The sequence below is a fragment of the Acanthopagrus latus genome, chromosome 14 (genome assembly GCF_904848185.1).
Source record: "Acanthopagrus latus isolate v.2019 chromosome 14, fAcaLat1.1, whole genome shotgun sequence".
Taxonomy (NCBI): Eukaryota; Metazoa; Chordata; class Actinopteri; order Spariformes; family Sparidae; genus Acanthopagrus; species Acanthopagrus latus.
The window spans coordinates 2,450,742-2,464,979 of record NC_051052.1 but is presented as its reverse complement, the minus strand read 5'-3'; the positions used below and the strand labels follow the sequence as shown (position 1 = coordinate 2,464,979).

The 14,238-nt window shown below is 41.5% G+C and overlaps 1 long non-coding RNA gene across 1 annotated transcript; it reads right to left on the bottom strand.

Annotated features, from left to right (window-relative positions):
* Positions 1-12,312: 12,312 nt before the first annotated feature.
* Positions 12,313-13,648, bottom strand: LOC119032676. The gene is made up of 3 exons (XR_005079002.1): positions 13,457-13,648; positions 13,135-13,281; positions 12,313-12,885 (listed from the first exon to the last, which is right to left on the bottom strand). It is a non-coding gene; the product is annotated as an uncharacterized LOC119032676 (long non-coding RNA).
* Between the last annotated feature and the right edge of the window lie 590 nt (positions 13,649-14,238).

Here is a 14,238-nt window from a genome sequence, read left to right as displayed (position 1 = left end):
CCTGGTCTGGTCACCTTGGTGACACTAATACCTATGACCGCATTCTGAAACATTTCTTCCGGCCAGCAATGAAGAAGGAAGTGACACGCTTCTGCAAAACATGTACAACCTGCCAAGTGGTTGGGAAGCCAAATCAGGTTGTTCCTCCAGCCCCTTTACACCCTATTCCTGCTGTTGGTGAACCCTTTGAACGTGTATTGGTCGACTGTGTTGGTCCATTGCCGAGCACAAAGTCTGATAACCAGTTTTTGCTAAAAGTAATGTGCTTTACTTCTTGTTTTCCTGAGGTCATTCCACTGCGAAAACTCACTGCACCTGCCATCACCAGGGCATTGACCAAGTGCTTTACCACGTTTGGGTTACCATCAAACTCTTAATTCGGGAGAGTATGAAAGAACGGTTTAACCGGAAATCCGTCAAGCGTGAGCTTGAACCTGTTCCCTGCAGATCAGCGACGAGAGATAGTTTCTTTGATGTGCTACCATCTTGCACCACTGTGTTAAAACATGACATCGATGTTGGTACTGCATCTCCCATTAAATAGCATGCTTACCATTGTACCTTAGCCAAAAGAGAGCTAATGAAAAAGGAAGCTAATTACCTGTTGGAAATGGTTTAGCTGTACCTAGCTGTAGTCCTTGGAGTTCCCCTTGTTTACGGGCTCCTAAATCTGATGACACCCCACGCTTTTGTACCAACTATCACAAGGTAACACAGTTACAGTGCCAGACTCATTTCCTTTGCCTCACATGGAGGACTGTATTGATAATATTGGGCCAGCCATGTTTATAACATAGCTCAATCTGCTGAAAGGGTACTGGCAGGTTCCATTAACACCCAGAACCTCTGAGATCTCGGCCTTTGTATCCCCAGACCACTTCCTGCAGTATACAGTTATGCCATTTGGGATGAAAAACGCGCCTGCCACATTTCAGCGTCTGATGAATTTAGTGCTAGGAAATGTCAATAACTGTAATGTTTACCTTGATGATGTCATTGTGTACTCAAGCAATTGGGCCAGTCATGTTGCTAGCTTGACGGAGGTGTTTCAGCGACTTGGAGAATCCTTGACTTTTAACCTAGCCAAGTGCGAGTTCGGTAAAGCCACAGTTACATACTTGGGGAAACAAGTCGGCCACAGGCAGGTCCGGCCTGTAGATGCTAAAGTCTCGGCTATGCTGTCCTATCTGGTTCCGACGTCAAGGTGTGAACTACTGTGATTCTTGGGCATGGCTGGTTATTATCAGTGTTTTTGCAAAAAAATATCAGTGGTATTTAATCCTTTAACTAGTCTGTGTAGCCCTAGGGTTCCTTTTGTGTGGAGTACTGAGTGTCAGTATGCCTTTGAGGCAGCAAAGTCTCTTCTCTGCAGTGCACCTGTCCTGGCGGAGCCTAACTTCTCTCATCCCTTTAAACTGGAGGTTGATGCGAGTGCTTCAGGAGCTGGTGCCGTGCTGACACAAAATGGGGAGGGTAATGTGTGTCATCCAGTGTGTTACTTCTTGGTCAAGTTCAAACACCATCAACTAAACTACTCCACTACTGAAAAAGAGACTCTGGCTATGCTACCCACTCTTAAACATTTTGAAGTGTATCTTGGTGCCAGTTCGTCTCCTGTGGTTGTATATACAGACCATAACCCTATTGTCTTCCTAACACAGATGTACAACCACAACCAGCGACTGATGCGTTGGGCTCTGTTGGCGCAATGGTACAACCTGGAGATTAAACACAAGAAGGGGACCGACTATGTGGTGGCTGAGGAAAAGAGGAGTACAAAAAAAGTGAAAAGGAAATAATTCTGATATGTAGTATGTTATTGGTAACCGTGTTTATAGTGTTTAAAGTAGCAAACTGTTAGTTTGCACTTATGGTAGGGGGTGTCACGTGTACATGTTCTGCCTCTGCTCCCTTTCGTCCTGCTCCAGGTGCTGCCCTCACCACCTGACTGTCAGGCACACCTGCAGCACCTCAGCAATCAGGTGGATTGCCATAATGCTGCAGGGATGGAAGCAAACAGGGCCAGTGGGCCAAGCTGCCAGATAGTGTTGTAGTGGAGTGCTGTCATTTGTGAACCAGAGCCGTGTGGTGCTCTTCCTATTATCATTATTGCCTAGGGGCTCCGGCCGTAGTGTTACCCTTGGTTGTTGGTTGAATCAGTGATTGTGTCTAGTTTAAATTATTTCTTTTTGATGGCGCCTCCATAAGGAAGTTGCTTTGTGTTAATGTTGGACGTACTTATGTATAATTAAATAGTTTAAATTGTACAAATCTTTCTGTTTCTTTTATTCCCTGAAACACCCGGTTTATTAGTAATTGTTGCTCCCCCTTTCCCCCGGATACCACAAATGGGGACGTAACACATACAATCATGTGTCTAATTAATCATTCAACTCTTCAAAGTCCTAGTTGTTCAGTGAATTTGTTTCGATAATGCAGCCACAAATACAGAATACTACTCCATACTAGACTCAAGGCTGCAACAGCACAGCATTTCTCTGGAAATGTAGTCAAACATAAGGAAAGGAAAGGAAAACCCTTTAATGTAATAGACCAGAGGCCAATAACTTTAACTTTTGTATCAACAAACATAATTCAGGAATGTAAAGTTATCCACAATGTGAGTGAGGTGTCTGCACAGCTACACATTTAGAGCTAAGACTTAATTGTGACGGTTTGTTTGCCCTTATTGTGAGTTTAGGGGTGTTTACATGTCCAGGGGTCCCAGAGCCATTTATCAGCTCTGTGTGGGCAGTAAGTTTAGCTCAAGGAGAGGCCCCTAAAGAGCACTAAAACTGATTGTATCTCTCATGCCAGAAGTTCAGAGCTGACTTAATGTATACATTTCCATATAAGCATGAAGAGACAAGAGGAAGTAGATCGGATCTGTTTCAATAAAGATTGCTCTATCATTCCTCCCAGCCTTGCCTCCACAGATTTTTTTATCAACATACTACACGCTGACACCTTTGATGAAGACAGCCCGGAAACTACACAAGTTTAAAAAATTATGTGGTGTAAAATGAAAAAGATGCAGAGGTTATATCCAAGAAGATCCTGATTCAAGGTTGTGGCAGGTGAAACTCAGTCATAGAATAATTAGACTACAATGATGTTAATGATACAATTAGAACAGGCCCTCAGATTTCTCTGTGGCAGAAACACATAATGATAGGGGACTTCACTAGTGTCAGTCCATGCTGGGCTGATCTCACAAAAATGGTGGGCTGGCATGCACTTGTCCAGGCTCATTTCCCATGATGCACCCTATCTTTGAGCACTGACCTTGGTTGGAAGCTCCCTTATGGTGAGAGAAGAGATGGAATACATGTTTGAAAGATAAAAACAGTCAAGGCTCACCTGTCTCCACAAACACTGGCACACGCTTTTTTCATAGCCGGCATTCATTATAGAAGTTGATCAGCATTGATTCAACTCTGCTTTAAGACACAGTTGTGCACTATGAAAAAAGACACAATTTACTGGCACCTGATATCTACTGTACACGGACTGACTCCATAATTATGTAGTCCAGAATTTTCAAAAATACATTTCAGCATATAAAATATAAAAATAAATTAAAATCATCAGCTGTTCTTTTGTTCCAATCTGATATTTTTGCTCATGTAGTCAGACTAAAGGGTCCAACTTACAAGAGGTTAAACCGCATGTGTCTTCTCTTGAATCCATCGATTGACTTGTACTGAATTTTCTTTTTGATTACTATCTTATGTCGAAAGCTGAGTCTTGTTATTGACTTGCAGTAGCCTACAATTTAGTCTGGTATTGTTTCGCTCCACTGAGAACAGGGTGGATTTAACAGTCAGAAAGCATCAGGGACAAAGACCTATTTCATATGGGATGAATTCACATGATATACTGTAGATACATGTGACTTAGCATGTAAACCATTCAGAGTGATTTCCTACCTTCCAGGCTGGTTCCACTTCATTTAAGTAGACTCCAAGTTAGGTAATGAAACATCATGTCATGTTTTTTGGTTGTCAACATTTTGTTATTACCATGTGTTAATGCAATGCAGATGTTTCAATCAGGCTACCCTTCTAACTGTATTGCTGCACAACAATAAAAGCAGAATTCATGTTCATGGAAATGAATAAATCTCATGTCTCTGCAAGATGAATTTCATTGTGGAAGGTAGTAAAACCATCATTAATTTGATCATAACAATCTTAAATATTCCACTCTGTTTTGCTAACCCTCCTATCAGCAGTGTGCATTTGTTTTCAATGAATATATATATATATATATATACGTACATGAGTCAGGGTTTATTTATGCGGTTAAAAATACAACCTACCTTGAATGTTGGCTATATTGCCGTCTCTGCTGCTGTTAGTTTAGCATGTGCTGAATCCACTAGGGATGTGCATCTTCAACACTGAAGTGATACGATACGCATCTCGATACACTGCCAATGATACAATAAATTAAAGATTCATATGAAACAACACCGATAAGATACGATATGATTCTCCCACCTACTGAGATACAGTGCAATACAGTACAATTTGGTTTAACACAATGTGATACAGTGTGATACGATGCGATGCAGAAGAATATTGTACAATGGAATACAAAGTGGTGCACATAGTTCATGTTCATTCTTTATTTCTACAGTGTGCTTCACACTTTTAACAGAAACTCTAAGCAGTGGTGCCTTTTGGCAGTTATAAGCTGCTGAATGAATGCAAAAGTTGTACGCATTGACACACGTTGTCACTGCCCACGATTTGTTTGAAATGGGTCCATATCTCCGAATTTCCTCCAAACTAGCTCAAAGTTAATTCTCCTGTTTTTCAATTTTTTTCTTTACATCTTTAAGCTCCATGTTGCACTTAAACTGCACAATCAGTGATGCCGGTAACGCGTTACTCTAATCTGACCACTACGAGTAATCTAATGGTTAATTTTTCCAAACCAGTAATCAAATTAAAGTACTTATTCAAGTCACTGTGCACTACTATTATTTTTGTCATTTTCCTTAGTAAATATATATATTTTGGCTTTCTTCTTGTGTCTCTGGGAGTGATATGACGTATGTCACAAGTCACGTTTTCAGCTTGAGGAAAAATCACGTGTACACCACACAGCAACACTAAAACTGGGTTAGCAGCAGCACCTCCGCTGGTTCTCACCACTGGAGCTGAAGGAGACCTTTCTATCACATTAACACCATGTCGCCGCTTCAGGTGACAGCTTAGATTAGTTGTGTTCCCTGTGTGTTTAATTGCGCCACAGCACATTTTACAGATCACATTTCTTGAGTTGACCATCTCTTTTATAAAAGCCAAAGTGTCCCTAAACACCAGACTTGTAAGTGACCGGCGAGTCTATCTCTTCTTCATCCATGCTTACTTTCTCTCTGACCAGCTCTGATTTCAAGCCTGCTGTTTGGTGCTCTGCTCCCCCTGCCTCCAACTCTCGTGAGATGAGAATCTGGCTGAATTGGCCAATGGCGGCCGTGGTGATAAGAACGGAAACAAGCACTTGGTCCTATTTTTTCATGTCACAGACTCCCCCCACTGCCCCCTGACAATCACCCTCCCCAACATCTGACACTCAGCCCCCCTGCTCCACTGTGTCCCTCTCGTCTCTCCAGATGAGAAATGAGCTGAGGAAGATGAAGGTGAAGAAGCCTACGGGTCTAGATGGGATCAGCTCCAAGCTCCTGAGGTCCTGTGCAGACCAGCTGTGCAGGATTGTTGAGTACATCTTCAACATGAGCCTGAAGCTGGGAAAACTGCCACTGCTGTGGAAAACATCCTGCATGGTACCTGTACCAAAGATCCCACACTATACAGCATGCACTCCTGGGGAACAAGCTGGAGCTCACAGGGGTGAATCCACACCTCACATCCTGGGTCCTGGATTACCTCACTAACCCGGCCACAGTATGAGAGGACTCGGGACTATGTGTCGGACACATTAATCTGCAGTAGAGGGGCCCCACAGGGTACGGTCCTGGCCCCTTTCCTGTTCACCCTGTACACCGCAGGCTTCTACCACCAATCCCCTCACTGTCATCTACAGAAGTTCTCGAACGACTCTGCTATCATCGGCCTCATCAGGGACGAGGACAACAGAACTTACAGAGAATTTATTCAGGACTGTGTGGACTGGTGCCGGCGGAACCACCTCCAGCTCAACACCGGGAAGACCAAAGAGCTGGTGGTGGATTTCCGCAGGCACAAACAACCCTGCACACAAGTGAACATCCTGGGAACAAACATTGAGATGGTGACATACTACAAGTACCTGGGAGTTCACCTGAACAATAAACTGGACTAGACTGATCACACTGCAGCGACATACAAGAAAGGTCAGAGCAGACTGTATTTGCTGAGGAAGCTCAGGTCCTTTGGAGTGCAGGGGGACCTCCTGACCTCTTTCTGTTCTCTCCTCTGCGGGACATTAAAGGAATTCTGATTCTGATTTCTAAATTAGTTCATTTCAAGTATAGATACAATTTGTTTTTTATCGATGCAAAGATATTATACACGATACATTTCGAGTTCATCCAGATTTTTTAACCGATGCACACTTCTGTCATCCATGTAACCACATCGTAAATGTTCATACGGATTTACCGATACAAATCGGTGAATCTTACCTTCCCTAGAATCTACCAGTGGAACTCTTCTTCCCCCTCTTCACTCCTCATGTAAACAAAAGCCCTTCTCCACTGATGGTTGGGCTGTGGGATCAGTCGATCTCAGATCAGCACCTGCCTTTTGCTCATTAGACTGCGATTTGTGATTTGTAGTTGAAGGAAATAGAATCTGTGACTCGTGGGGAAGATTCATGCAGTTGTACTTAACGATTTGTGTTTGTGTTTTAAAAAAACACAAATATTTTCATGAGAGAAGTTCACATTCAGATTTGCACATATTCAAATTTTGTCCACAACTTCACATTGTTTGATCAAGTACGCAAATATGTTTTGCACCAAATATACTACAACAATAGAAGCAAGGTAGGTGAGTGTGTCAGTTTTTTTAATCTGTGACTTGTAAAATAGGATTTGTGCACCTGTAATTAGGAATTTGTGAATGTGTTGTGTTGTATTTGTGGAGAGAAAAAAAATCTACAAGTACACAACTCATAGAGTAGGTGACCTCAATTTTAGTGATACACATACACAATCACTGTACACAACTAGAAATTCCACTGTTACAGGTGCTCAAACCTTTTGCACCAATAATACCTTCATATAGTGCTGACATTGGAGAGTACAGGGTGGGAAGTGAATGAGAATCAAAAATGAAGTTCACCACTGAAATGATAAGGGCTTTCAAGACGTTGTCAAGTTTGTGAAAATAATCTGAGATATAAGAGGGGGAAGTGCACAGGGTCCTTAAACGAACACACTTGTGCAGATCAATAAAAGCTAACTTTTGCAAACAGTTTGCAAAGTGGGCAAGTGAGGTGGTCTAAACTGCACAGATTCAGAAGAGGACTTTTTTATTCTCTTCAATGTAGTGTGGCAGGGGCGTCACGAGATGTTAAGGACAGGGGAGGCTTAGCCCCCAAATTAATAACCATCAACGAAGAAGCTAATGCCATGAATTTCGCTCACAACACAATAATTGCTTGCTTCCAAATATTTTGAAGTTGCACAGATTACATTTTGGGTGCATGTGTAAAATGGTTGTAATTTCAGCCCTGAAAAATATTACTTGAATTAAAGTAATATTAAGATACTCTTCATTAATATTTGGGTCAGGTTAATTTGCCTTTCATATATATATATATATATATATATATATATATATATATATATATATATATATATATATATATATATATATATATATATTTATATATATCCTCCTCAATAAAAGCTTAAGTTAAATAAGTCTTATATGATGCATCTTGACTGAAATGTTTCATATTCCATATTCCATATTCATATTGAGTTCCATAAAATTCCAAAACTTTCTGTATCACAAATGACTCTATCCTGTGAAATCCTTTAGACTAACTTTTCCGGTAGAGGTCTCTCCCCTCTCACTCCCTCGCTCCTCTGCCCTGACACCTACAGGTTAATAGGAGTGGTGGAGTGATTATTATTAGTGTATTATTATCATTATTATCCACTGATGATAGTCATATATGAATGAGCTCAGCTTCTGTTTCACGGTGTGCATCCATGCGTAATGTGAGAAACACAACTGATGCTCTGGAAGAAAGTCACCCCAAAGATAATATATGTTAAAAAAAAATGCACACTCAACTTTATAAACAACCAGGGCCTTCACAATGCATTTCAGACTAACTAGCTAGCTACGTAGCAGCGTTCTTTTAGAGCTGGAATGTAACTTTGGACCGCAAAACAACAAAGGTGAGACATGTGCAGAGATTGTCTATAGGTTTTTATTTGTCAAACAGGGAGCACTTGGTTTATTGAATACATGGGACTTTCTGTTGTTAGCTGGGAGCTGGAGCTAACTAATTGCTACTACCAGAAGTGATAAATACTTACTTTGTTGAAAAACTTTCTTATATCCATTCTTCTTCACTCATGTTCTTCTCCTCATGCTGTTGTAGTTGCTCTGTGTGTAGCGGCCCCTCGGATTCATTGATTAAGACGCAGAAAGTTTCAAACGGGTGTCCTTTTAATTCCCTCTCCTTCTTTTTCCAAATTCATACAACACCGTGAAAACTACAGAATAAACAGAAGAAATACAAAATGCTTGCCTGTAGTTTCACAAATACTTCATACATAAACCAAGTTCACATATTAATCATGTTGACACCCAATACAAATCATTTTAACCCATGACGATGAAACATGAACTGAAACATAATTTTAAGCTATTATGACAAGTGTATTACAGGCTTCTTTTAAATGAAATACAATATATTGTAATTGTTCACGGAAAGAATATATTGCCTTTATCTTGATGACATGTGCAATTGACTCCTAAGAAAATTAAGTAATGACATTCTTAAAGGTGACATATTATGCTCATTTCTGTTTCCTGACATGGTTCCCTGATGTCTAAATGGAATGTTAACATGCTTTGGTCGAAAAAAACTTAAGGATTGAGCACAGCAAGGTAATTGAAACACCAGTTTCACAGCCCAGGTGGACGGTTTCAGTGCCTCTCCCTTTAAATGCTAATGAGCTACTACGTGCACCGCCCAAAGATGCATTTGCTCTCCCTGCCTGCGGAAGACGTGAGGGCGGCATTGTGTGACCATGGCAACGGCTGAGTTACCGGAAGAAATGGCCGCCGGACCCAGAACAACAAGAGGCTCCAGAAGAAGTTCAGCAGCCAAGAATGAACATGGATGTTTCTCAGTGGTTAGTAGTTTACTTTTTTTTTTTTTTTTACCTCTACATTACTTGTATTAGACAAACGAAAGTTTTACGGGCTTAGTAGCCGTCTGCCCCGCACTGTTACAGATCACAACCCCCTTCTCCTGCCTCGAGTGTTTACATAACAAAGCTTAGCCAAACCTCGACTGGCGTTTACTGCTCTTCAGTTGCAGTAACGCGGATGCAAATTAGCAGTTGCCCTTACACGAGAAAAGGGTAACCCCGTATTATTATTTACCTTTATGTGGTAAGGTAAGTCAATTGAGAACCTGCTCTTATTTGCAGTGACGACCTGTAATTAGCTAGCAATTTCCAACAACTGTAGTTTTCAATAAGCCACAGTTGCCTCCCGTCACCTCTCTACCAGCACTATTGTTTTTGAACCGGTTCCAACAGTTTATAAACTTTAATTATTACAAAAGAAACAATGCAACGTGATTGATTTTCCAATGAATAATATAAATTCTGCTTAAAAACAGGTGTTCCTGTGGCAATTGTGAACAAGTGCCTACAGAGCCCAAGAATATGTGCAGTATGGACATACCACAGGTAAGTGTGAACACTGGGCAAAAAAGGTTGTTATTTTGCAGTCTCTTTTCTTTAATCCATTGTCACTCACTTACCTTTCATAACCTCTAGATTACACTAAGTCAGTGTTTTTCAACCTTTTTTGAGCCAAGGCACATTTCTTTCATTGAAAAAATCCCACGGCACACCACCAGCTGAAAATGTGAAAAAAGCTTATATTAACAATGTAAGTGTTATATTGTTAATATAAGTGTTTTTTTAACATTGAAGAATGACGTTATAACGTCTTGAATAGGAATCAAATAAACACAAAGAAAAAAGTATTTTATAATCTTTCATATTTATACTCACTCAGTGTGAAACCTGGGCCTGTTTGGATGAACACAGAGCTGATATCCTGGCAGGAATCGATGAAAGACACACACGAAGCTCTTCCTCCACAGCTCTCAGTCTTTCTCTGTTTTTAGTTTTTACAGCAGTCAGGCTTGAAAAGCTCACCTCACACAGGTATGTTGTGGAAAATGGGAGCAATGTCAAAATAGCTTTGTTGGCCAGCATGGGGAACTCCTTGGCAGCTGCCAACCAAAAACTGTCCAAAGGTAGATCAGCAAAGCTTAGCTTGAGACCACGATCTTGTCTCAGTTCAGTTAGTTCCTCCTGCTCCTGTAAAGTCATGTCCTTTCCAACAGCTGATGCTGAGCTGAATGGGTCGCTAACCCAGTCAAGGCACTCCGTGGAAGCTGAAGAGAAATAAAATGACATCTTCTCCTCAAGAGTTTTCAAATGTTTAACTATTATCTCACACAGTGCAGCAGTGTTAACAGCTTGCCATTTATTGGTGAGTGGGAACATTTCAAGATTGCCACTTTCCACATGTTGCTGCCAGAGTTGCACCTTTGAACGGAATCCATTTATTTTATCTGTACTTGTAAGCAGGTTTTCATTTCGGCCTTGCATTCGTGTGTTCAGTTCATTCAGATGATGAAAAATATCTGCCAGGTATGCCAGCCTTGCACACCACTCATCACTTGCAAGCAGCTTTGCGTAATCGGACCCCTCATTTGTCAGAAACACTTTAAGTTCCTCTCGCAGCTCATACACATGGGCCAGCACCTTGCCGCGCGACAATCATCGGACCTCCGTATGAAACAGCAAGGCTTTATGCTCTGCTCCTATTTCCTCACACAAAGCCGCAAATATGCGACTTTTCACAGGTCGTGACTTCACAAAGTTTACCATGCGCACAACATCATCCAACACAGGAACGAGGTCTGCTGGTAAAGTCTTGGCTACGAGGGCTTCGCGGTGTAAAAAACAGTGCCTAATGATCACATCTGGGTTTTTTTCCTTCACTCTGCTTACAAAGCCTTTGGTGTGCCCGACCATGGCTGCAGCTCCATCAGTGCAGACACTCGTGCAGTTTTCCCACTTAAGTCCTCCTTTTTCCAGATATTCTGATGTGACCCGAAACATTTCCTCTCCTGTTGTTTTTCCTGGCAAAGCCTTGCAAAATAGAAAGTTTTCTCTGATTGTGTCTCCATCTACAAAACGCACATTGGCCAAGAGTTGAGCATGTCCACTTATATCAGTAGACTCACCTAGACTTTACCTTTGCGGTTTTTCTCATGAAAGTTGCTTGTTTCTCCGTGTGTTCACGCAGGCGAACAAAATACTCCACATTTTTGTTTTGAAGTGAATGGTGTTTTCTTTGGAGATGGCGTTTAAGCTTATTTGGGACCATAGCACTGTTGGAGAGCTTTTCACCACATACCAAGCACAACGGAGTCGGTGCCGTTGCATCTCCGGTAAAAGTAAATCCAAATGAAAGATAGCTTTCGTTGTATTGCCTCGCGCCAGAAACTTTGCTGGACGTCTTTGCTTTCTTTTGACCTCCACTCATACTAGGGCCTTAAACAGGGTCCAGATTTTGTCCAGGGTCCAGTTCAGAGTCAGCATTTTTCCTCTTCAAAAACTTATCCATCACTTTCACCGTCGTCCTGCTATCCACCTGTCGCTGCATCCATGCGTCACTAATTTGCTTGTCTCCAAGCACAAGGCAATTAGCTACTTGCTGCTGCTACTGCTGCCGCTTACTGGTATGGAAGAGTACTACATGATTACTCTGCCAGGTGCTAGACCGCACAGGCACACAAATTGGATAATTTCCCACGGCACACCTGACAATATCTCGCGGCACACCAGTGTTTTTCAGTGTTTTTCAACCATTATGCCGCGGCACAGTGGTTGAAAAACACTGCACTAAGTGACAGCTGCCTCCTGAGCAACCATCATGCATGCTGGCCTAGAACCTGTCTGCATGAATGTGTTTTCACTGCAGAATGCACTGAACATTATTCGGGCAGACTACGGACCTTTACATCTGAGGGGAATAGTGCAGTAAGCTTTTTAGGCCCACAAATATTATTAATTTATTGCAAAAGTGTTATGAAGTACATAACTGCTTCCTCTGTCTTACATTGCTTATAGTTTATCTTTACCATCTGTTACTTGGTAACATGAAAACTACATATCAAACAATGAAAACACACAGAACAGTTGGGAGAGATGTTTTATTGCAAGAAACAATTGTAGACATACAAAATAAAATATCTAAAGTGGAACAGTTAAACTTGCCAGTTGCCATGGATGTCAACATTAAGTGCTGACTTACTACTGATTTGTGTGCAGCCAATATAGATACCTAGCCTACAGAAGCTTTGTAAGCTGGTGCTGGGGCTTTCTGGGGCAGAGAGTGAGAGCTGTGCTGCCTGCCTGCGCGGTGCTGAGGATTCCTGCAGCGTTCCCTTATGCAGAAGGACAGTATGTTTGGTTCAGACCTGTCCTTGATTGAACCTTGGCACGTAAACTGGCTATAATGTCCAGCTTGTTGGGTCTTTCATACTCAGCCGAGAGGTCTTCAGAGATTGTAAGTTTCAGCACCTCGTTCGCATATGGGCCAGGGTCCTGGAAAACCTTCTCGAAGATCAGGTCCAACAGTGCATCAGCGTAGTCTGCAGTGCAATAAACAAAAATTAATGTTTACAGAAAAATGCACTAGAACCAAAAAGCCTTGTGCTGCAGTGTTGTCAAGTGTCTCTTCGTATTTCTCCTAATTTATACATTCTCCTTATTATTTTGAAAACCATCAAAAAAATAATTCAGATTTTATTTGTGTTTATTTTCAACCTTTTGTGTTATTGCCTTTGTGTCCATCTTTATTTTTTATTTGTGGGTTTCAAATAAAAGATTGTAAAACTTACATAATGTTGGCTCTGCTTTCACAGGCTTTGCAGTTCATTCTCCATGCTTAGATTTGGGGAAGTTGACTGTACAGAAGCTCTCCACCTGTAGATGTTGCCTGTGGTCGGTCAGTATTTTCATTGTAATGCAGGGCAGCCAGGTAGAGTCTTGGGTGGAAAAACAGTACGTTAAAAATCATAGTATACACACTAAACTATAATCAGCTAAACAGATAGTGATGTTTTATGTTTGCCAAACCATATTCATAACAGAGTAAAACAAAACTACATATTAGAGTAAAATAGTGACTAACATTACATCATATACTTTTGTTCAACAAACCTGTGCTTCTGAAGTGAGGCCGGACAGTTCTCATGGAAAGCTGTGTGCCAACCGTGCATTTCCCTGGTTGGTCTGTCTGGCAGGCAACATGACGCACTACAGACTGCTGTACAGATGTGCTTGGCTAAACACAAAAGGAAGGAATATGTTATGTGTCTGTTTTCTCATGTTACATGAAACAAAGGTATGTAGACAGAAATGATGATTAAAACAATCAATTTGATGAGGCAAATTCTGGCAAATCATAATCCGAGCAAACCCATGCAAATTCCTCATTTCACATTAGATTTAGTAAGTGAACAATACATATTGGCAAAGCAAGTTTTCTGTGTCCATGCGCTCATATAACTAACTTTAATCGTAGCACAGCAGACAGGTAACCCCTGTCTCTGGCGCCAAAGCAAAGTAATGATTGCTTGACTGCAAATAAAGTTTTGGTACTGTCAGATCGGGTCTCTCATACCAGCAGCTAACACTACACACGTAGTTATGTGTATATCAACACAAAATAAGTCGTTCGACTGCCAAGGTGCCCCTAGGCATCTAACACACTGTCCTTTAGCCTTTAGCACAACATGCTAATTGACGTAGCTTAGCTCATTGGCCGTGAATAACAGAGCATTTCATACTGTCCTCTCTGCGTGTTCACGGCGGAACATTAGCTCACCGTCCGCGAACAACTGAGACAATTTCACACCGTCTGATCGGCTGTGAGCATGGAGGAGACAGTTTCCCATGCGTGTTCACGTCGGAACAGTAGTTGTAACAACTGAGAAGTTGTC